Source organism: Coptis chinensis, chromosome 7, assembly GCF_015680905.1.
Source record: "Coptis chinensis isolate HL-2020 chromosome 7, ASM1568090v1, whole genome shotgun sequence".
Classification (NCBI taxonomy): Eukaryota; Viridiplantae; Streptophyta; class Magnoliopsida; order Ranunculales; family Ranunculaceae; genus Coptis; species Coptis chinensis.
Genome location: NC_141462.1, coordinates 14,236,019 through 14,259,753, shown reverse-complemented (window position 1 = coordinate 14,259,753; position 23,735 = coordinate 14,236,019). Strand labels below are relative to the sequence as shown.

Sequence of the window (23,735 nt, the reverse complement as noted above, 5' to 3'; positions counted from 1 at the left end):
AGCCCCTCCCTTTTCCTCAAAGAAATGAGCAACCTCGGGCAACTTCGCTTGTTTTTCAAAGACGAAGTCACCGAAATTAATCTTTCTATCTCCCCACGATCGGTTAAGCGCTTCACGAGAAAACTCTGCAGCCAAAGCAAAACAAAGACTGTTAGAGCAGCCATCAAACGCTCAAAAAATAACAACGTAAAAGTGTTCCTACCCACCGGATATGTTACAAATCCTAGTTCGCAGTATACACCCGCTCACACAGTAATTGCCAACTAGCAACAACGGTCTCTTAGTCCAGGCCTCATTGCTTACTCCATCGATCACGGCAGAGCGCGTCGTCATGGTTTGCAAGCTAAAGTTCATGTTCCCCGATCGACGATCACATAGTGCTCCACTATATCCGATACCCCTATGTCATATTCCCCACTCGCGTTCAAAGAGGTCGAACACCTTAAATAATCGCCCGTGTTACCCACTTTAACCGACAGGGAGACTTCCAACAAAGCGCCAAGAAGTCGATACCCGCTTCGAGAACGGTATGTGCATCTGCGGCCTCACCGTAACCCTCACAGATTATAACTCCACCGCTCGGGCGGGTTATACTCCTCACTACATTTTCATTTTCGATCATTGGGCTCAGATATCTCCGTGTCAGGGACATTAATCCCATACGCTGCCCTCAGCTCGGGGAAAGAGTTAGCAGCACGACGGTTCACACTTCTAGGGGGCACATCGCTTGATGCCGACCTCTCCCCTCGACCTGACGTACTGGCCACGTCATCTCCTGACCGAGATCGGGCATTACCCCCTCCTATCCTATCTTCTTCTTCTAACTCAACCCCCACGCCGATACTTACTGATTCTTCATCCTCGTACTCTCCACAACTCAAAGATATCTCTCGGACCTCCTCCGACCGAGTATCATCAGAATCAGACATTCTAACAACCCTTTTCTATCAAATATTCAGTTCTAAACCCTATAGCCTTACAATAACCTACTTACTTAAAATAACGAGCCGGACAGAGAGGAAAGCAAATGGAAAGGGAAAGAAAACAAAGAATGAGCACTCACCGAAAACCCTAGTCGGCGTTTTTCGCGGGAAGAAAACACGGCAAACTTTTTTCAGATTCCAAATCTGATTTTGTATAAACCGCCTTCAGTTACCAAGGAGTAATCATTACAGCCTTCTGTTTATAGCCCGCATTAATGTTCCAAGGCACCATTCGCTTTCAGCAGTTCCGCATAACGCGGCGACATCGCTTCGCTTCAATCGCTACGATTACATCACACGTGCGTAAGTTAAAACTACCTTTTCCCCGCCAATTCACGAGGCCACAACATTCAAAAGTGGCGCTTCTACTACGATCGGTTCATCCACTCATCGTTAAATTTCGCTCCACCACGCCGTCCGACTCTTTCTCTCTCGCAAGCGTTTCCCCCACAACAACGCCCTCTAGAGGGGTGGGGGAGCGATATCCTCATAAGGCATCGCACTCGCGCGAGCATAAGCGAATCAAGATATCGACCTCCAAGACAGACCTGAAACAAATACCCCTAGCAGGAGACACACGCGTGTAAAAGATAGATGAATCCAAGACCGACCTGCGAAAGCAAAATCGAGTAGGTGGTGCGAACGAAGATATCTCAAGATTTAACACTTCGCCAATTACGTAACGCCGATAGAAACACGCCCCACCTGGGGTAATGATTGCCAAAATCTTAGTGGTAATCTCAACACCGGAAATAGGGACTACCGTGATCTACCCCCAATCATAACAGATCCAATTCAACACTCATCCGCGATCTCCACCCTACATTTGTACAAAAGAATACACGTGTCGGAAGGATCTCCTCTCTCAAAACTCTATAAATACCACCCACCGAACTACGCCAGGACCTGATTCTTCTCTCCCCTTAAAAAGGAAAAACGAGAAGATAATGTGGCAGGCGATTCGCTCCACAAATACCTCGGTCACATCCAAAATCCTAACCCTTCCCGTTCTTCTTAGTTGTAATTAGGAGAAGACCAAAACGCTCCTTTACAAGCAGTTTTTAATAAGTGGTCATATCATACTAAAATATATGTTATTTGCTTCCTAGTCTAAAAAGTTTATGTATTGCTTAAACCAATTATGTGCTCAAGTAGGTGTAGGATTTTGTCTCTCTCTCTCGTGTTCCTTGACTTGTGGAGCTTAATTATGAACTTGTACATCTAGGCTCACCCTAGATGGACATTCACATACCCTTATCATCTCTACCAGACTACCAAGCTGATTTAAGCTAATGAGGAACACTTAAATGTAGATTTAGTTTCCTTTGATAACAAGCCCATGGATGAAACCATATATGGCTCTGGAAATAGCAGACAAAAAAGAAATAATCCCACATTGGCTGGCCAACCAAGAAGCATAAGTAAATCTGAATATAAAATCGGAGTTGGGTAACGGCTGTAAGTATCTTTGCGCTTGGGGCAATGACGCAGCTAGTGAGGTCTAACCGAGGCGCGTCAATTGCTGGTTGAAAACTATTTCCAAACCCCCTCTTCGGCCTTGGTTCACCTGGGCCGTTGAGAATTTCTGGAAGGGCTCCCTCTAAACAAGGGTTAAGCCCTATAATACGAATTACAAATTTTGGTTTTAACAGAATAGATAGCTTTATTTGCCTATTCTGCGTCCATTGCTCAACAGCTGAATTATGTGCAACAGTGCAAGACTTTCAACATGAAATTCTTTGTTTAATAGTTGCAAGAATTGAGACTTGCTACAGACACGAAGAACGCATTGCAGCTAGAGGAACTCTCAGCCATTAAGTGGTTCTCTCTATGCAATATTCTTGCTATTCACAATGGAATTAAAAGACTCTGAAATTGTGGTTAACTATTTGATTAATAGGCCAGCAGCAGTGTTTGCAAAAAGGGTGTTTGTGTTTCCCTGGTTCTAGTGCACAATCGCACATTCACCTAGACATCATACAACAAATAATGCGTGTGAGCTGTGGTAGTTTAGGTAGGTATAAAATATAAAGATCGTGGCCCTAAACTTTTAATTGTACCAGCATTCTATACGAAAACCTGTACATTGAGGCCGATCCTGCAAATCTTCAACAAATTATCCTAAATCTATAACTTCTAGGTAGATCCATGAGTCAAGTATCCATGTTATATGGACTAGCCGTAGAGTACATCATCTTGGTCTCTCCACCCCTGTTGAATTTGTATGCCATTACTTAGTATGAACTATGAAGTTAAAAAAAAAAGGTAGATGAATCAAAATAATGTAGGTAAATAGAGTTGAGGTTCAATGAAAACGAAGGTAAATCGACGGATAGAGAGAGGAAGAAGTTTAGTTTCTTTGTTTGGGGGATATAAATTGCAATCCTAAAAGTAAGTGGACATAAATTGCAATCCCATTAGAACCTTTTGTTGAACTTGTATGCCATTACTTAGCATGAAGTAAAAAAAGCAGAGGTAGATAAATCAAAATAAAGTAGGTAAGTAGAGGTTCAGTGAAAACGAATCAAGAGGGTAAATCGACCGATAGAGAGGAGGACGGCTTAGTTTCTTTGATTGAGATTTCTAACTGCTAAACCAAGCATGCCTCCAAAAGGAGTGTAAAGAAGACAATATAGGAATAAAGATTTTAAGTGTAGAGCTAGAAAAGAGTTTGATTTTTCCTAGAGAAAGAATTAATAGTGATTCATTTTTAGTGGAGACTCTCCAAAAATGCTTACGATTCTTTGTCCCCTTATTTGGTATCTTTCCTATTTTCTCTATTATTTTTTTTGAAAGTGATTTTTCAAATTAGCCATGTGGACGTGGACACTCTAAAAATCGCTCCAAAAAATAAAGCCAAAAGGGTATAGCCATAATATATATTTAAGAACAATGCCTCTTTTAACGATAAATCAGGAAATAAAATAGGAATACTACTCAGTAATCAATTTTTAATTTTGGGAAGTTTTACTTTAGCCATCCTATATTTTTCCTAACTTGCAATAGTGTTTTGAAAACTTTGGAAACTGTTATGAATATTTCTTTTTTTTTTTCTCCTAAATTATAGTGAGTAAAAAAATGACGTGGACACTCTTAGATAGCTCCAAAAGGAATTGCTATTATATATATTCTTTCAGATGAATTAGAGAAATATTTTGATTATGATCTCATTTATATTTACAATGACGAGTTATTTAATATATTGGATTATGGAAAGACTTATGTCGGGACTTCGCAATTGCACGTGATATAATGTGTGTTCATGTGTCTGTAGTTCTTTCCGAGTCTATCTATTTTTAAAACATGTGAAAGAATTATGTCCGAGTATAGGTGATAATTACTTCCAAATTCATTAGAAGTTTTAGTTTGTTTGAAGGATTGGTGGATAGTCGTACAAGAAATAAAATGTAGATGTATATATTTCAAGTAGGGTTTCTTATTGTGTCTTTTGTTTTTTTTTTTTTTTGTTTTTTCATTTCTATCGGGTTTTATCATACACGAAACCCGAATCCAAGGCCGATGGATACCCAAAATATTGGAGTAGGATAGTGTTTGGTAATACTTCTCAACAAAATACCGACTCGAACCTGTTACCCGATGAAAACTAGTTCGGGCCAGGTTACCCAATACCGTTTGGACATCCTTAAACCACAACTACCTTTTTTTTTTTGGCTAGACCACAGCTACCAAATCAGACATGATTATTGTAAAGTTGAGGTGTCCATTTTTGGTGAGAAACATCTTGATTTTGGAAACCTTATTTAATTCAATTATTTATCAATAGATGGTGGTATGGTGGGTGCAACTAGGAATGCCACGGGTTAACTCATATAAATTTTATATATAGATGCATTTGTGCCGCATACAATGAAATTGAAGTTTTATCCTACCTACATTAATATCCGTTCTCAGTTTGGGTGCATAAGTCCAAAATATGCATTTGTAACTCATATAATTACTTATCATATTTTGTTACATTCTTTGTGTTAATTCAATAGTTTATTAATATTTGATTTCATATTTCAGAACTTCTTGGTTTCTTTTTGAACTAGATAGTTTGGGGAAAGCAAAACAGATGATATAAGAAAGAACAAAAATTTGTAATTTTACCGAAATGTAGGGAGATAGCTAGATTTCCTTGAGAAAGTTTGTTTTTCTTATGCCCTTGTGTCGTGTTTACATAGAAAAAATGCGTACTTGTAAAGGGGCAACCCATAAGCTATGTCTATAAAATAGAGTCATCTTATTTGTTTGATTTATCTTGCTGTTCAAAATAGTGGAGGGTTTGCACTCTTATTTCGAACTCTATGGAAGTTCTATTGAATGTAATTTTCCTCATACTCTTTTTGGTGGTATATTCTTTTTTTTGGTGGTCTATATGCATTCGACTGTATATTGGTAAATTAAATTTTAGATTCTCTTAACATTGATATCGTTTTTTATTGCACTAATTGAAAACCATGCAATATAATGTATCTTGAGTAGTAATGTATTTCAATTAGTTATTAAAAAAATTCTCTCTACTTTGCCTTATAATTCCAATCAATATACATATTGATTTGAATTGAATTAGTTGGTGATAAACTTCAATTGTAGCAAGCCTACAAATACTAATACTTTGGAATTTCATCTTATTGATAGTTTTTAGAGGTGGAGGCAAGCAAGTATTGAAGCCCTACCTTGATGGGACAAAGGCACAACGCAGATGATGCAGTCCCTAACAGAGATTATACATGTTAGAAAATATATTGGCGGCATTTACTAATTTTCTTAATTAGAGTTCTTTGCAAATTAATCTTGAGTTGGCTTAATAACATTCTAGATTTGTTTTGTCTAACTTCTAAGCTTTATCAAGTTAAAATAATCTAGCTTACATCTATGTATTTCTATAGTTGTATACGAACAATACTACTAATGTCCATGGGATGCACTTTTGAGTTGTCAACCCTCCCCAAAAGACTGATGATATCTCCTTGGTTGATAAGAATTTCCTTCACCTTTACTTTTTTGTTTGTTTGTTTGGTTTGTTACATTAGGTTGGAAACAAATCATATAGAGAATGTGCAGGTGAAAGGATGCCATCCATATCCAGTGAGTGTGTTGGATCAAGGAAACTTATTTCAATTGTAAAAGAGATTAGGTATGTTTCTTTCCATTCCTTTCAGTTCATATATTTCTTCATATTTTACACATTATTTCAAGTGTGATGTATTTCGTTCATGTTGTTAATGGGCATGTATAAAGTCATGAAAATGCAAGATTGAAACATGAATGACATTATTTCTTTATTTCTAACCATTAGTTGTAATGGTGCTAAGTTGAAGTTAGTGAAAATGCAAGATTTCTTGGGATATTTTTTCGGTGTCATGGACGTTTTTTTCCCAAACATGTTAGAATATTTCATTAACACGTGTCCGTCCGAATCTAACGAAGAGTGTTATATGTAGAGACTTGCATTTGATTATAATCAAAGGTTAAAAGCTAAAATATTGTCGGTAATGTTATAATCATAGTAGAGTGAAGTGGCCGAGACATACTTGAAAATTTACATACACATTAAGAATGTTGTTTAATAAAGGGCACTATCTTGAAGAATACTTTTTATGTTTGATCGAAACTTTGCAAACTCTTATTTCAAGTTGCAAAATGGTATAAGTTCAGTTTTTCTGCTGGTTCAAATTCATTGAAGGTTGTACTAATGCCAACCCATCTAGCTTCAAATTCAATTGATTTTTCTTTGTTCTGATTTAGTTGTATGCCTTTTTGTTTATACATCCAAATGTACCTGGCTAATGATGTGATGTTCCAGATTTGAGGTGCAAGTGACTCTTGCAAAGAGTGTTGTGAAGGATTATATGGATTTGGTGTTCAAAATCCTCAATGGACTTCCTATTGTACTGATGAAAATAACAATCAGAAATCAAAAGGTAAGTATGTTGGGTTGTGTTTCCAGGTAACTACGTATATTATTTGTCACTGATGCTTACAGTTTGCTCCCAGATTTCTTCTCATGGTTTCATGATTTCATTATTTTTTTGGGTGAAAAGGTTTCATTTTTCCATTCAATGCACTTTGCAAATGAAGAGGGTGTACCAGCCAAGATCTTTACTCCAGTTCTAGGTGATTTGCTGGGATTTTTATGTTGGTGTTAGTGGATTGACTTTGTGATGAGTGATATTGTGATGTTATTAGTTTTGAATTTTTAGGGTTGCAGGTCATAGCTTAAGTAGATTATATTTGACAAAGACTTTGCACAATAACTGACTTAGAGCAGTAAGTTCATGCGTTAAATGATGCAGCCTATTTTGTTGAATATTTGTTTGATGAAGTGGCCCATTAATATAGAAAGTTAAGACATGGTGAAATTTCACCAATATTTTATTCATGGTCAATATAGATATATTTTTAATTTGAAAATTTCCAACATAGTTATATGGGCAATCTTTTACTTTTACATTTCTTTTCCTTGAGTCAAGTAGTCAACACATTTGGAAACATGGATGCAAAGCAATGATCCCGCTGTCCCCTAACATAATGACGCCCAGGGCTATGAAGATAAAGTTGCTAACTAAATTTAACAAGCCCGCCATAGGACATGCTGATAAGAGCCAAAAACAGTAGTTTTAACTCCTTAATAATATTATATTTAGACCAATTATATTTATAATAAATAAGAGTTAGTATCAAGCTTTTTTCGTTTTTTGTGTATTTCAAGTATTCAAGTCAAATATGTGAAGAAATATGCCACTTTTGCAAGAGAAATGAGCAAAGGTTGGTAGCTAAGAAGTTCTAAGAAGTTCTATGATTAAAACCCAAGTTTCAAGGAGAAAAGTCTTTTTAAAGCCCAAAAGTTGAAAAGTCAAAGTCAACGGGCGTAAATAGAGCATAAAAGTTAATGTAACTTCCTCGCGTAGTATTTTTGGACTCGGACCTCGAATTGGGCCTATTATATGTCAAAACGACCGCCTCGAGAAAGAGATTTGTAAATGGTCTAGGCCTTGATTCAATCAGAGGAGTAAAAGTGGACGAAAAAGCTATTGCAATAATTTCCAATAGAGAAACCCTTTTTGGACTTAAGTAATTAGGTTTTGGGTTTGATTTAGTGGCCCAAAACATAACTCCAAAACCTATGCATGAAATTGTAAACTTAGCCCTCTCCTATATAAAAAGGACTAAGGCAAAACTCTAGCTCTCCCTCCCCATTACTTAGAATATAACCCCTTAGTTAATTAAGCTTTCTATCATTAGTTTTCTTTAGTTTTAAACCCTAGTTATTGTTTTATTAGCCTAGTCGCCATTAATTCAATTCAAGTTATTCTTAGTAAAGTAGTTCTTAATTATGTCTTATTCTTTTAATTATGATAGTCTAATAAATCATAGCTAAATCTCCATTAGAGGGGTTTGATTGAAACTTTGATGAAGACTTGATGTGTTAGTATAGAATAAGTTGTAGTAAAATATTGGGGTTTTTAGGTTTTGCCCCCTAATATTTAGCCATAATTCGGTTTTGGCCCCTTTTTTTTCATTTATTAGGGTTTGGCCCCTTTTCTCCAAACAAACCGTGAGCCATAACCGTAACCGGGTCGGTTTAAATAGATAATTTTCTTAAACCCATTTTACCCTCGCACAAGCTTCTCACGTGACTTTTAAAGTTGTAGAGGTAATGTGGCATACCCTTGTAAATGTTCCATTAAATAAAAACTTTAACACAAGTAATGCTATTGGACACACATAAAATAATTGTAACATCAAGCTGGTATGTAAGGACAGCCATTCATTAATATTGCTAAGGGATGCTTGATACTTGGGGCATAGAATAAAATCTTTTGAAGTCTCTTGTAAATAGGATTATTCTCAGAACACATTAGAATAAGTTGTTATGTTATCTACTTTTATCATACATGTAATGTTATGGTTCTTGTGCCAAAAGGTCACTTCGGCTTTTCTAAAGCAAAGATCAACGGTGTCGACCCTAGAAATAAAATCAAGACTAGTTCAGATATAAAGAGAAGTCATGATGTAAAGTTGTGCGCAACCTAGCAATATCAATGGATTAGACTCGTACAAAACAAAAGAGAATGTAAAAAAGAAAGCTCTCAAGTTTTAGGATCCGCATCTCCAATTCATGGGTTGTATTTACACTTTGCTAACTCTAGGTCCAACTTAATCCCCGGTAAACAAGAGACGAGCCTCCCGCCTTCTTCGCAGAGGACCATCTCAAGACAGTTGATTGCTTTGATAAACATGTCCAGTCATCAAAATATAGTCTAAAACAACAAGACATAGCAACCGACATATTGGCATGTCAATGTATTTGCAAAAAAAAATCTAACAACACGTAAAAAAAAAAATATATAGCATCACTCAAATTCACCTCACCGGGTTTGGGTGAGTGGATCATAATATGGTGGTCGGGTTATACCACTTGGTGCCATGGTATTTCTGGTGCGAAATATTAAACCAATCAACACCGACACCACTAACACTTCCTCCTCCTCCTCCTGCTACTCGGTTCGCAGTCCTTCCCGGTCGTTTCCTCTACCTCCCCATTTACCATTTTCTCTGCCTCTCCTTCCTCCTCTCCATGTACCTCTTAAAGGTGGTGGTGCAGGAATGACCAAAGGGACCCTTGGTTGTTTACTTGTCTCCCCATGCTCACATTTGCACCAGATTGTCGACTAGTCTCCCCCACGATCATATCTACACCAGATTGCCGACTTGTCTCTCCACCGACATCCTTCCTTTTTTGTCCTTTTCCTCGTGCCGCACCATGTTGCTCTCCTTGGCAATCTTCACTAATACCTAATACACAATACAAGTCAAAACAACATAATTCATTCAACACTAATCCCCACCAAAATAGAAACACAATTCATAATTTTTACTTGTCCTCTTTTGGCTTTGGTGGCATGTTATCCTTGTAAGTCCTACTATTGTGTCCTACAACTCCACATTTGCTGCATTTTTTTCCTTGGACCCTTGGCTTGAGGTTCATCTTCAAAATCTTATCCTCTCAGCTTTGGGTCTACCAAATTTTTGACTCAAATGGAGGAGGAAATACCATCTTATCAGCTACACCAACAAAATAGATATTTAACAATACATTAGTTACAATATAACATAAAATTATTTAACGCAAGTATTTAACATAAATATTTAGCAACTTACAACTTTCCAAATCTTCTACATTCTCAATGGGCATCACATATCCAAAGATGTCTTTTTTAAATGAATCAATGGAGAAAAAAGGACTAGTGTACCTATAAACCAAGTATTGAGTCATAAAATAATTGAAAAATAAAATTATCAATATTTAAGAAAGTTTTACAAAACTTACTGGATCCATTTATCTCTTCTCTTTCTAATGACAACAACTGCATGTACACAGGGGATGCCTGTAATTTGCCACTTACAACAGCTGCAAGTCATCTTCAACAAGTCCACATTCCACTTCTTACCAGACTTGGTCATCACAAATGAGATGTGCTCAGCTACACCTGACACTTCATATTTGTTGTATTTTTTCTCAAATGTTTTGATGATAGTAGAAACCCTAGTAACCAACCCACTATAGCAACCCTCACCTGTCATCTCATGAGCCAATCTCCTTCTCTCATGCAGTAGTGAAGTCAACATAAGATTATATTTGTCAACAAACTGAACCAAAGGCATGTCCCTCAAATCCAAGATCCAACTGTTAAAGGACTCACTGAAATTGTTGCTCACATGCTCACATTTTGAGCTCAAGTCAAAGTAAGATCTTGCCCATGCCTTAACTACTGCAGTCTTATCCAACCAAGCTTTAGCTTCCTTTGTTATCTTCCTCAATCACTTTCATGAACCTTTCATGCCCAGTCTTCTTGAATGCCTTCGATGCAGCCCATGCGAAACTTTCCAAGTGTTCACCCTTAAATATCTTTTTGAAATTTTTATACATGTGTTTAAAACAAAACCTATGATAGGAATAAGGAAATACTTCATACACAGATTTGAGTAAGCCCTTTTGCCTATCTGAGATGAAGGTGAGTGATTTAGTATGCTTGTCAAAGTGAGGCTTCAACAATTTAAGAAAAGAATACCATGTGTCCTCATTCTCACCCCTACAAATGTATATTGCCAGGGGAAACAAACCATTCATGGCATCTAAGGCCACTGCACTTAAAACACATCCACCATATTTACCTTTCAGAAAAGCTCCATCAAGACCTATAATAGGTCTGCAACCATCCAGCCAACCAGATAAAGAAGCTTCAAAAGCCACAAAGAACCCTCTAAACTCATGAGTATCTTTCTCCCTGTAACATCTAACAAGACTACCTGGATTTGAAGTCAAAATTTGTCTCATCAACTCAGAGCCAACATGTAACCATCCTCATAGTTACCATGAATACTCTCTTGCATCTTATTTTTGCTCCCCATGCAGTAAAATAACTAATTTTAACTCCATAGTTCCTCATTATCCAAGCAATGATGTCTCTAGGCTTGAAGTGTGGATGATCTCTAAGAGTTTCTTCCATTATCCAGGTAACCCATGGAGATTTTGCTGTTTCACCTTATCATTTTTGTCACTTCACAAGTATGCTCACCCTTGAAATGCCTTTACCTCATAGTGTGTTGGTCTACGCTTACTTGCAAATATGTTCCAAGAGCACCCCTCAATCATGACACTTCAATCTAAGTCCGCCTTTCTCATTCTTAACTTGCTTATAGCTGAATTTGTTTGCAACTGCCAATGACTTGAAATATGTTCTAGCTACTTTAATAGTAGGCCACCCATGCCTACATACATAGGGTCTGCACTTTTTGGAACCTGTTCAATATGAACCTTTTCATGTTCTTCATCTGCATATAGATTAGAAGTCTTAGTGACAAACTCTAAATGTTCATTTTCCTTTTCATATTCTTGTTCATCTACCAACCCTTCCACACCTTCATCCTCACTTTCACTATCTGGTTCAAAGTCACTTTCTTCAGAAGAGTGTTGACTCACATACCCTTTATCCTCAACTACAGATGGACCAAACAAGTTAAAATCAGTTCCCAAATCCAAATCATCTTCTATATCCACATCTACATCATCATTTTCAAGAAAAATATCTTCCGCAAGAATATCATCACTAAGAATATCTTCAACATCACTCTCGATGTTTATTGTCACTTCTTCTTCACAATAACCACCAAGTCCTAACTTTCCATACACAGGATCTTTCAATTTCCAATCACACCTGAAATTTTCAGACTCCTCACAAACATCTCTTTCACCAACATCACTATTTTCTAACCCTAAGGGGAGGAGTGGTGAAGTAACATGTGTTAAATTGGGGTGGTGTGATTTGATGGATTTACTCTTGGAGATTGTCTAGGTGTTAATTGCTTGTTAGTTGAAACAGGAGTGGTGTAAATTGATGGAGACGGGGAATTGCAAGCAAGAGATAAATATATGATATTTACCATCCTCTCTATCTTAATGGTATCCCACATTTTCGGACATCAACATCATTGCAAATTGTACACAAATACCCTCCAAAAATGTATTTGACAGCAGAAATACCAACATCAGCCCCTAAAACCTCATGAAAATATGCAATGAGGTCCATATAACATAACTTATCCCCATCTAATTCAAGATGAAACTGGTAACCCCTTTGTAGTCGGATATTTCACTCTACCGGATATTATTTTTCCCCAAAACCCATCGAGTGTATCACATACACTTTCTCACCTCTTAAAAGGGTTCACCATGACACTGAAAATATATAAATATTATGCATTAAAAATCATATAACAACATAAATATTAGACATTAAATAATGGTGTGACATGACAAAAATAATTCATGGTCGTAAGACAACAACATAGAATAGACATTTTGAAGTTAAATTAAAGACATATGGCCAATAGGATATAAGCAAAAAATTATATTTATATTAATTAACAAAAAACAATGAAGGAAATATCTTTATCTTCCTTGCAAAATTCCAAAAATTTTCAATATTGAAGAGTGAAATCGTGGAACATTTTTCATGCTATATACCATGATCGGTGGAAATAAAAAAATAAAACATTCAAGAAGAATAAGAAGGGAAAAATGGCAAGAATTACAAGATGTATTGTGCTCATGGCAACTGAGATTAACAAATAACATCAATAATACTTTGCAAGTGGGTGTGTGTTTGAGTTACAACTAGATATAAAAGATCATAAACCCTAATGAACCACACATTTCTCTAACTATTATATAATTACTTATATATACACATTATCTACAAGCATGACAAGAAAACCAAACCCTCAAACAAACTTCCTCTTAGACTATGTGATATAGATTCTCGCATAAACTTGTGAAATTAAACCACATCAGCATTATATTTTTTTACAAAATCCCAAAAGTTAGACATGGATCTTACAAACGTAAAATAATAGTTTGCCTTGGACCGGGTTGAGGGAGGCAAGTAAGTTTTCGGGTTTGACATTCAAAAGTTTCAAAATATTGATGACCGGATTTGAACAAGGGTTTCAAAATACAAAATTAGAAATGAATGTTTTAGAGAACCTAACTCCATTACAACAGAAAATTAGAAGCACTCCATTAAAGCAACATTTTTAAGTTGAACAAACTTACCTCATAGCAATTCTTCACAATATCGCACTTTTGCCGCTTTATCACCAAGTCCACAATTTAACAACCAAACAAACCCGGGAAAAAAGAGCCTAACGATCCCTCTCAACCTTAACTCTCAAATGAACAACTAACACACCTAAATAATCAAGCCTTAAATCTTAAGTGGGGCAGCCCTAACTCTCAATCGCTCAAATGAGAGCAAAACCAAATGAGGACCGAAAGATATTACAGTTCTTTGCTTTTCTAAGTTATCTAAAAATGTTGTCCATTGATTTAATTATCAACTTTAGATTAAAACACGGTCTCTAAATCACAATTTTTGTAAACCCACGGAGATTCACGTGAAAGGGGCATAATTGGCCATATGAAAATATATGAGCCCAAACAGTTTCGGTTTTGGTTTGTTTGGAGAAAAGGGGCCAAACCCTAATAAATGAAAAAAAGGGGCCAAAACCTAATTATGGCTAAATATTAGGGGGCAAAACCTAAAAACCCCTAAAATATTCCACTCTAGAAAGTAGTTAATTCACCATGAGAATGGATTTAAATTGTCTCACATGCTAATTATTAGTTGGTAGAGATGCCATGAATAATTAGGGATTAAAAAGACCTAATCTTTATGTGAAAACATAAAGATTAGGATTACAACAAATCTATGCTAGCATATTAAGAATTAATCAAAGTGGAATCAAATCTCCATAATACTCTTCTTCTCATTCACATCTTTTCATTAAATTGTCATAGTATAGTCTTGAACATCTTAATTAGTTATTTCCACATATTAGTTTTATTAAACCATTGCTCTCATTGATATTATATAATTATTTAAGTTAGGGATAATTATTACGCCTAAGCAACTAAGAGTGGAATCAATTCGACTCCACGCTATTGCATGTTAATCGATAGTAGAACTTTGATAAACAACTAGAGTAAATTCATGCTTTTACTTATTCCTAGCATAATTAGTTAATATTAGGTAAAACTCTACTTTTATCACATGCGATTAGATAGTTGATGTCATTGAAGTCCATGGGAAACCAATAACACCGCCGGAGCTATCGATCGCACTTGGTTGTTCATCTTATTTGCTTCACCACATTATCGCGGTTCCTAGTTTGCCAAAAGATCTTCCAAAAGAAGTGCAACGAAGCAATGGTACTAAGGCTATGCTCCTACTTCCACTTCACTCCTGCTTATGAGGCATGGGGAACATAGTATGGCCACTTTAGTGCTATTGGAGAGCAATCTGTGATGCTTGCACCATGGCACTATTTAAGTGCCTGGCTTAATGAGAATGATCCTCTAACTTTTGAAGCCGCTCATGGAAAAGATATATGGAGCTATGCAGCAGAACACCCTCGCGATAGTGATCTCATTAATGATGCAATGGCATGTGATGCTAGATGCCCGGCTGCCTACCATTGTCGAGGGGTTGTCTTTGAATTATTTGTTGGGGTCAACACAGTTGTGGATGTAGGTGGGGGTGATAGGACTACATTGAGAGCATTAGTGAAGGCATTCCCTGGATCGAGGGCATCAACTTCGACCTTCCACATGTGGGTAATCGGTAGCCCTAGAAAGCAATGGGGGTTAAACACGTTGGAGGGGACATGTTTGCTTGAGACTGTACCAAAGGCTAATATCAGTTTCTCAAGGTCCATATTTCCATCTAACTCTCTTGTTCAATTAAAGTATTTTAGAACTTAATATAAGAAGATTTATATGATTCGACATGGCTTAATAGGTTGTTGGATATGATAATCTGTCTATTCAATTCTAAATTGAGACTATATTATGGTTGCAGCTGGTTCTACATGATTGGGGTGACGTAAGAATGTATCCAGATTTTGAGAAATTGTAGAGACCATTCTCGATGAAGATCAAGGGAAGGTGCTCATAGCGTAAGCGGTGATCAAGGAAGATGAGGAACATAGATTTAAAGTTATGGGATTGATGCTAGACATGGTGATGATGGCACACACAACCAATGGACAGGGAGAGGACTATAGAGGAATGGGGATCTATTCTTTCTAAGGTAGGCTTCAATCGGTTCAATTGTGAAGCCTAATGATGCTTGCGGTAATCCGCTATCATCGCTTATCCTTAAGTAAATATCACATCCGCCAATTTGTGTGAATTGTAACTTTGTGATTGTGTTAAGTCATGTTTGATTCTTATTGGTTTTGAACAATCAAGAGTTCTAGTAAATCATAATCATATCCGGTCACAACCGAATTTCAACAAAATCGATAACAATATTTGTTTCCGACTCTTTTGATTTTTTGAAGTGTAAAAACACAACTAACTTTTAAAAAACACCATCGTTTACTTATACTAAACATTTTAAAACCAATTAATTTTTACATTTAAAACAAACTCCTCTTCATTACAAAATTTATAAATAGGATTAATATACAAACTTTCTCAAATAGCTCTTCAACTATAATTATTTATAATAATTACAATAAAAATACAACTTTTGCCTCAACTAAAAATTTATTTCACTTCAAAGAGAAAACAAACATATATTATTTAATGAAATGCTAACACAAATCACATGCAACAATCAACCTTCTTCAATATCAATCATGCCAAGACTTATCGACTACATTCTTTTTGCATGCAAGTAGGATATTTTATTAATAGATAATAAAGAATACAACTCGACAAAATGGATTTTACAAATGCACTCTAAGTATCAAATCTGTAGTAAGTCCGGTGAGGACATTCTAAGGACTTAATGTAAGGGGTCTATTGGGACTCCAATAGAGCTCTCCTTTACTCAAAGTTGATCCATGTTTTTGTTTATACATCTGCCCCAAAGTTTTTCTTCGAGTGTATGTGAAATTTTCCAACCAATAAGCTTTGATGCTCTATACCACCTTGCTCTCAGCCACCATATAACTTCTCCTCCTTTGAATGCAAGGACTAACGCCATGAGAGTCACTCTCTATCCAAAGTTTTTGCCGACCTTTTTCCACTGCCCGGTTTTTTACTGCCAAAACCAACGCCAAACTTTCTGCCTTCATAATTTGCGGTAACCCACAGGCCTTGTACCAAGATACCTGAATTTCTACCGTATTGTTCACGAAAATGATTCCCCGCCCCCTATTTGCCTAGATTTCGAAGGCTGAACCATCCAGGTTGGCCTTAACTACTCTTATATCGAGGAATCCGGGACACTTCTCGATTTTACTTTCGGCCTCGCTCTTCTTTTTGATTTTCAAATATTTAGAATCTGAAAATCTATGGTAGAAGTTACTCATTGTTCCAGTAAGCGAGGAGACCGATGATACTTACCCCTTTAAGAACTTCACATCTTATTCTGGATTTAGCTTCACATCTTGAAGAAAATACTATTTCAACTTTCCATATTTGAACCATGAGATGGATAGCAACATTCCAAAGTTCCTTTATCCGACCGGGTTGTACCCTCTTCCCGCCTCCATGATCAATTTTAAGTTGATGTTTAAGGGCTTTACTCCAAAATAGTTCGAATCCCATTGCCACGCAGTCGTGGGCCTCCTCTACTCCCCAAAGGATATGCTTCGCGACTTTCTCCTCGATTCCTTCCTACATAGCCTACATCGCGAAGCAAGGTGAACTCTTTCCCTTTGCACTCTATCATCCGTTAGGACCACTTTCGGTGGATCGGTTTCCAAGCTAGTCCAAATTTTGTCTAGGATGGATATGGCGAGTCCACACCCACTTATACCGGCTTATCTTATATTCTTTTTCCTAATCACCTCAACCCTTGTTTCATCGAAAAACCCCATCATGGTAGGGTTTCCGTGTTCTAGTATCCTGCTATTCTCCCCGTTTGGTGGGTTTAGGTGATTGACATTGATGCTCAGCTTTCAACAAAGACTTCTTGAATAGGTGTCGCAATATTCCTTTGTTATTGATGATAAGGTCCGAAAACCTTGGCCAAGAATTCCTCCAGTTTATACCAACCACATCCGCCATCACCGGATCCTCACCTGGTTCCTCGCCATACATTGATGCTTCTTCCTTTGTCCCACAATCCACCCCTAGGAAAGGCTTCATTTCTTTTAAGGCCCATTTCAATCCCTGCCATACCGATGAATGCTTGCGGGTAGGTTAAGTAATTGCCATCTCTCATCATGCATTTTGCTTCATGAATCTGCTCCACTCGGTCTCCCCATTTGAAAGTTCCAAGCTAACTTCATAAGAAAGGTAAAGGTTAAATCCTTAGGCCTTTTAATACCGAAGTCCTCCTTCATCGAAGTGGCTTTACGCACCTTTTCCCATTGTAGAGTGATCTGCCTTTCTCACCGTTGGATCCCCCCATACCGATGAAATTTCGATGGCGAAGTTCACATTCCCTTATGCATATTGTTGGCCATTTATACAATCGACATGTTGTATAATGGAAGGCATGTAAGATAGGCCGGTGCCGTAACCACTTCGACCTTGAAAAGACAAAGACATCCTACCAGCCCATCCACTAGCTCTCCTCCCCTGATTTTGTCCACCAAGACTTGTATTCTTGCTCTAGTTACTCTGGCCTTGGAATATGGGTGCTCTAAGGTACCTCCCAAACCCGAAGTAGTCGAAATGAATTCAAAACAGGGGAGGCAACTCGATGCTTCTTGGTGTCGCATGGCCCCAAGAGGAGTTTGCTCTTTGGGGATTAAAAACTACCCTGAAAATTGGTAAAGATAGCATCTCTTTAAGAAGTTTGAGTCCACGAATGTCTCCGCTCAAGAAAGATGAATATATATCATCGTTAGAGGATGTCGTAGGGCTAGGATAATTCCCGCCGCCATATGCTTAATTTTTCCCCATATGGAAAGAGCCGGTTTATACCTCTACTTAGAACATTTTTCAGCCTATGTTAAAAATAGGATAGGAGTGGATCACTGATAAGAGCCCAAACTGTAGTTTTAACCAATACTTGATCATACTTTTGCACTCAATGGTAATTAATACTCAAGAGTTAACACGACATTTGTTTTTTATGCATTTCAAAGCTTCAAAGTCCATTATGTGCGTAAATGCCTAACTTTTAGCTGAGATAAAGGAGCAAATGTCAAGCATTTCTAGGAGTTAAAGTGACTAAAGGCTAAGATTCAAGAAGACAAAATCCTTTCTAAAAGTCTTGGCAAAAAGCTGAAAAAGTCGACGCGCGTAAACAAAGACGGCTACATAGCCTCTCCCGATTCTTGTAGCGTCGAGGACCTATATTTCTAGGATCACTAAGCGAGAGCGGCTCTCGGCGGAACAACTCTCGGGGGCTCAGCGGCTACATAGCCTCTCGATTCTTGTAGCGTCGAGGGACCTATATTTCTAGGATCGGTAAGAAAGGGCTTCACTGCCGGTGACGGGCGGTCTCGGGGGCTGCCTGGCTACATAGCCTCCCCAATTCTTGTAGCGTCGGGGACCTATATTTCTAGGATCGACTAAAGCTAAAGCTCTCGTGGCTACCGGGAGACGACTCCATAGCCTTTACCAAGTCTTGCGTCGCGGCCCTACATTTTAGGATCGACCACCACGAGCATCTCATCGGCGCCAGCGGCTCTCGAAGCTCCGGGCAAGTAACCCATCCGGTTCATCACATCAGCGACCCACCTATATTTCTAGGGGTTGACAACTTAACGGGGCCCAGCGTATTTATAAGATCAAGATGCTAGTTACACACAAATACAGTAGCATGCAATATCAAAACAACGTTACATGGCCGTCATCATGTCATCGCAACTTCGATCCACCGATCTCTTTGATTACCCAGAAATCCAGATCGATGCTCATTACAAAAATTCACCAAGTCTTTGAACCACTTTAAGTGGAAACCCGATCCACTCGAACAAAAAAGGCCGCCGTCGAGCCCACGAAAACCACAATTTATTGTTTGCTCGTGATAAGAGAGAGAAATGTAAAATACCCTCAACCCGAACAGAGTCACAGGGACAATCACCTTATCAATTTCGGTAATGACATGCTTGTCTTCCTGGTCTCGCTAAGTCGGCGGTATGTCGGTGACCTCGTTGTCATACTTTTTAGTCGGGCGGCATAAAGCGTCTGACAAATCGCCTTCTTCGCTTTTCATTTCTTCGTAAGCCGTCATCAAATCGACAATTCCTTTTCAAATCCGTCAAATCCGTCCACCAAAGATACCGTTCTCGGTGATTCGTTACGGTACTGGTGGACATCACTTCGATTTTTTCTTGTCCACCCCCCACGCGGCCGCGCGATCAACCCGACTCCACGGGGGTTACCACTAATCTCGAGCGGCACAAAGCATCTTTGACTTATCATACCACGCAAGAAAGCGCGAACATCATTAGAACACCGGCCTCCCACGGAGGTCGCAACTTTTTAAAGCTCGTGAACTCACCAAACAAAGCGGCCATATCCATCGTCCCGATGAGGGTCCCCATGTCCTCGTCCTCGACTTCGCTTTATCTCCATCTAGCACAATCCCCTTGAGCGGCTGGCAAAGCTATGGGGCCGAAAGTGAAAGCTTCATCGGCGTTTCACCATCCGTTTCTTCCCCGTCTTTTCCCGGTGGTAAAATTCGCTCCCCACATCCTTATGGTGGGGCGAACTCTCACCGTGAATTTGGCGACCTTGCCCCCTTCGTTCTTCGATCGGCGACCGATCGATTCATACCACTTTGGTGGCGACTGAATACAATGCCGCCAGCAGGGCGACTATCCCTCCTTGGTCGCTTATGACCCTTCGTTTCTCCATCAGTAACCTTTCTCTTCCCCCGATCGCCATGAACATGAGGCTCAAACTCCATTTCCTCCATTGTTAGAGGCGACGTTTCTCTCACAAACGCACGACATCTAGCCATACTAGCTTTAGCCTAAGCAAAGTTCGTTACGCAAAGTTAACACTTACTCTAGGTATTCCTCAAACTGAATAACACGCACAGAGAAGAAGCCACATACCTGATGAACAAGCGGCGACAGAAAAGCACAGGGCAGGAGCAGAGCAAAGATGAGGAAGCAAAGCTTAGGCAAAACAATGACAGAACCTCTTGATGATATGAGAGAAGCGGTTTATATTCCTTAGGAAACGCCTTTTCCTAAGTGCCTCATTATCACCTTGAGGGCGTACGCCATCTGCCCGCCATCATTATGTCCCATGAGCGGCTTCGTCTCCCTACACGTCATGCACGCAAGGGAACGGGAACACTTGCGGCTTTGGCGGCCACGTAATCTGAAGTAATTCGACTGCATCTCGAGGCGGACTCAGCCGATTCGATGCTCCGTCGCTGGCGTCACACTTCGCAGAATCTAAAGCACTCCAACAACACGACGCCCTTCATTTTACCAATCGTAAAGTAAGGAGGTCGCCACCACAATGGGCCTACTGCGTTCCATTCTAAGCGTAGTGTCATCCTACATAACTATGAGTGAGCAACCGACTCGGACATACACACAACACAACTATCTATCATCGCGATGTAAACAAAGGAAGATCCGGTGTAATAGCATTATCATATTGACTCGATGTTGAGCGAAGTTCTTTGAGATTACCGAAATCCAACCCGCCCCACACGAAGTTCGTTTCATTCGCTACCCCGAATCGGCGGGAGACACCCACTTGTTCGAGGATTCACGATTACACAAACATAAAAGGCGAATCGCCGGGTTACCCTGAAACCCGGTTCTATTGTATCACAAAGATATAAGCCGATAAAAGGCAAAGAACAAATTTTACAACTCGTCATCTCCATCCACATTAACTTCGCTCCACGCACGCAAAATTCTTCATCGACCTCGGCATCTCTCCGTCCACAATGATCGATATGCCATCCAACTCTAAGCTCATCACCGCGGTGCAGTCGGCTTTTTTCGAACCACAGCGAAGCTTCAGCGCATCGCCACCGGGAAGAGGGCAATGCCTAGCGGCACCCCTTTGAACCTCTCCTCCACCGGGGCCAGGACGGGCGTGTTCCTCCTTCCGCCATTGTAGTCGACCTCGGTTCAACGAAGTCTGCGTCAGCTGTCATAGGCACGATTAAGCGTCTGAAAGACCTTCTTGCGGTCGCAAGGCATAATCGTTGACCCCGATTTCCGGTAGGCTGCTTTCGCACATTATCTTCAACTCTTTCTTCTGCTTTTGCCTCAACTCTTCCGGCTTCCAGATCTTTTCAAAGATCTTGGCGGATTCAACGCCTTCATGAGCTCTCTTCAAATCTTCCGGTTCCTCGGCTCCATCTCATGTCCCCGACATTTTTTCAGCTCCTCACCCAAACCGGCACCATTTCCCTATCCGATTCTCAAGGAACTGGCGATCTCTTTCAACTTCGGAATCCACTCACCGGTACATTGCGAACATACACATAGTTAGCACACCAACAATTTGCATAAGCAAGCAAGTTTACCTCGGATGAAGTTATAGACATACCAAGCATTCGCCAATTTCCATTCGTCTCGAGTTGTCGGCTAACCCGCTTCTCATCTAGCTCTCTGCGGTTGCCATCCAGAGCTATTTGTTCTAGCAAACAACCCGCTATCTTCTTGGATCGGAGGCGGCCCGAGCCGCTTGCCGTTCACAGCGGTCGCACCTGCGCCTCGCCCTTCCGTCGATAGACAAAATGTCCTTCCCAGATCGTCCCGCGGACGCCACCGCTTTCGGTCGCTTTACGTTGGAGCCTTGGCCTTCTTCCGGATCGGATGGCGTCCCATCGGCGCGACTGACCCCACTCAAAAGTGGCCAAGTCCATGACCTGCTTTCGGGTCCCCACCCATCTGGCGAGATCACCGTGGCCCCGCCGCACCACCATCGATCCGCCCCGTGCTAGCACCATCTTCCACGAGCATGTCGAAGGCTACTTTGCGGCTTCGTCCGTCCTGCTTTCGAGGAGACATCATCGTGGCCTCCTCTCCAGGCCTGCCCAAGACGGCGATCAAAACCATCGGCTCCAACTCTACAGGAGCCTCGATCGAACCCCATTCGGGGCCGCCCGATCCTCCGGCTCTGCGGTTCCCCTAACAGGCCGCCTTTGCTCCCCCACGCGACCATTGCCTCTCCTCGTGTTATCGATCACTTTGTGCGGCTTCTCCATCACCCCGCCCGTTCGACTTAGAGCCCGCTCCTTTTGCACCTTCCTCTTCTCCGGATCGCGGCCCTCCCTTTTCCTCAAAGAAATGAGCAACCTCGGCGGACAACCCGGCTTTTTTTCAAAGACGAGTCGGTAGAAGCGAATCTTTCTATCTCCCCGCGATCGGTTAAGCCTTCCGCGAGAAAACTTCGTAGCCAAAGCAAAACAAAGACACGTTAGAGCGGCTATCAAACGTTAGAAAAATAACAACGGAAAAGTGTTCCTACCCACCGGATATGTTACAAATCCTAGTTCGCGATATACGGCCACACAAGAATTGCCAACTAGCAACAACGGTCTCTTAGTCCAGCCCTGGGTCATTGCTTACTCCATCGATCCGCGGCCGGAGCAACGTCGTCATGGTTTGCAAGCTAAAGTTCATGTTCCCGATCGACGTATCACATAGTGCTCCACTATATCCGATACCCCTATGTCATATTCCCCACTCGCGTTAGGTCGAACACCTTAAATAATCGCCAGTGTTACCCGAACCGACAGGGGAGACTTCCAACAAAAGCCCAAAGTCGATACCGGTTTGAGAACTGCGGTATGTGCATCTGGCGGCTCGGTAACCCTCACAGTTATAACTCCACCGTTCGGGGGTTATACTCCTCACTACTGAACATTTTTCACTTTCGGTCGTGGCTCATTATATCTCCGTGTCGGGGACATTAATCCCATGGCCACCGCTTCGGGGAAAGAGTTAGCGAAACGACGGTTCACACTTCTAGGAGGCATTATCGCGATGCCCTCCTCTCCCTCGACGGCGTCTTGCGCCCGTCATCTCGGCCGAGATCGGGCATTACCCCTCCTATCCTATCTTCTTCTTCTAACTTCAACCCCGACGACACTTACCGATTCTTCATCCTCGTACTCTCCACAACTCAAAGATATCTCGGACCTCCTCCGACCGAGTATCATCAGAATCAGACATTCTAACAACCCCTTTTCTATCAAATATTCAGTTCTAAACCCTATAGCCTTACAATAACCTACTTACTTAAAATAACGAGCGGACGGAGAGGAAAGCAAATGGAAATGGGAAAGATAA

At 40.1% G+C, this 23,735-nt stretch overlaps 1 non-coding gene across 1 annotated transcript; it reads left to right on the top strand.

The window, feature by feature from the left end:
• The first annotated feature begins 2,447 nt into the window (after positions 1-2,447).
• On the top strand, positions 2,448-2,601 carry LOC147486160 (U4 spliceosomal RNA). Its single transcript, XR_015203329.1, has one exon. It is a non-coding gene; the product is annotated as a U4 spliceosomal RNA (small nuclear RNA).
• The last annotated feature ends 21,134 nt before the right edge of the window (positions 2,602-23,735 follow it).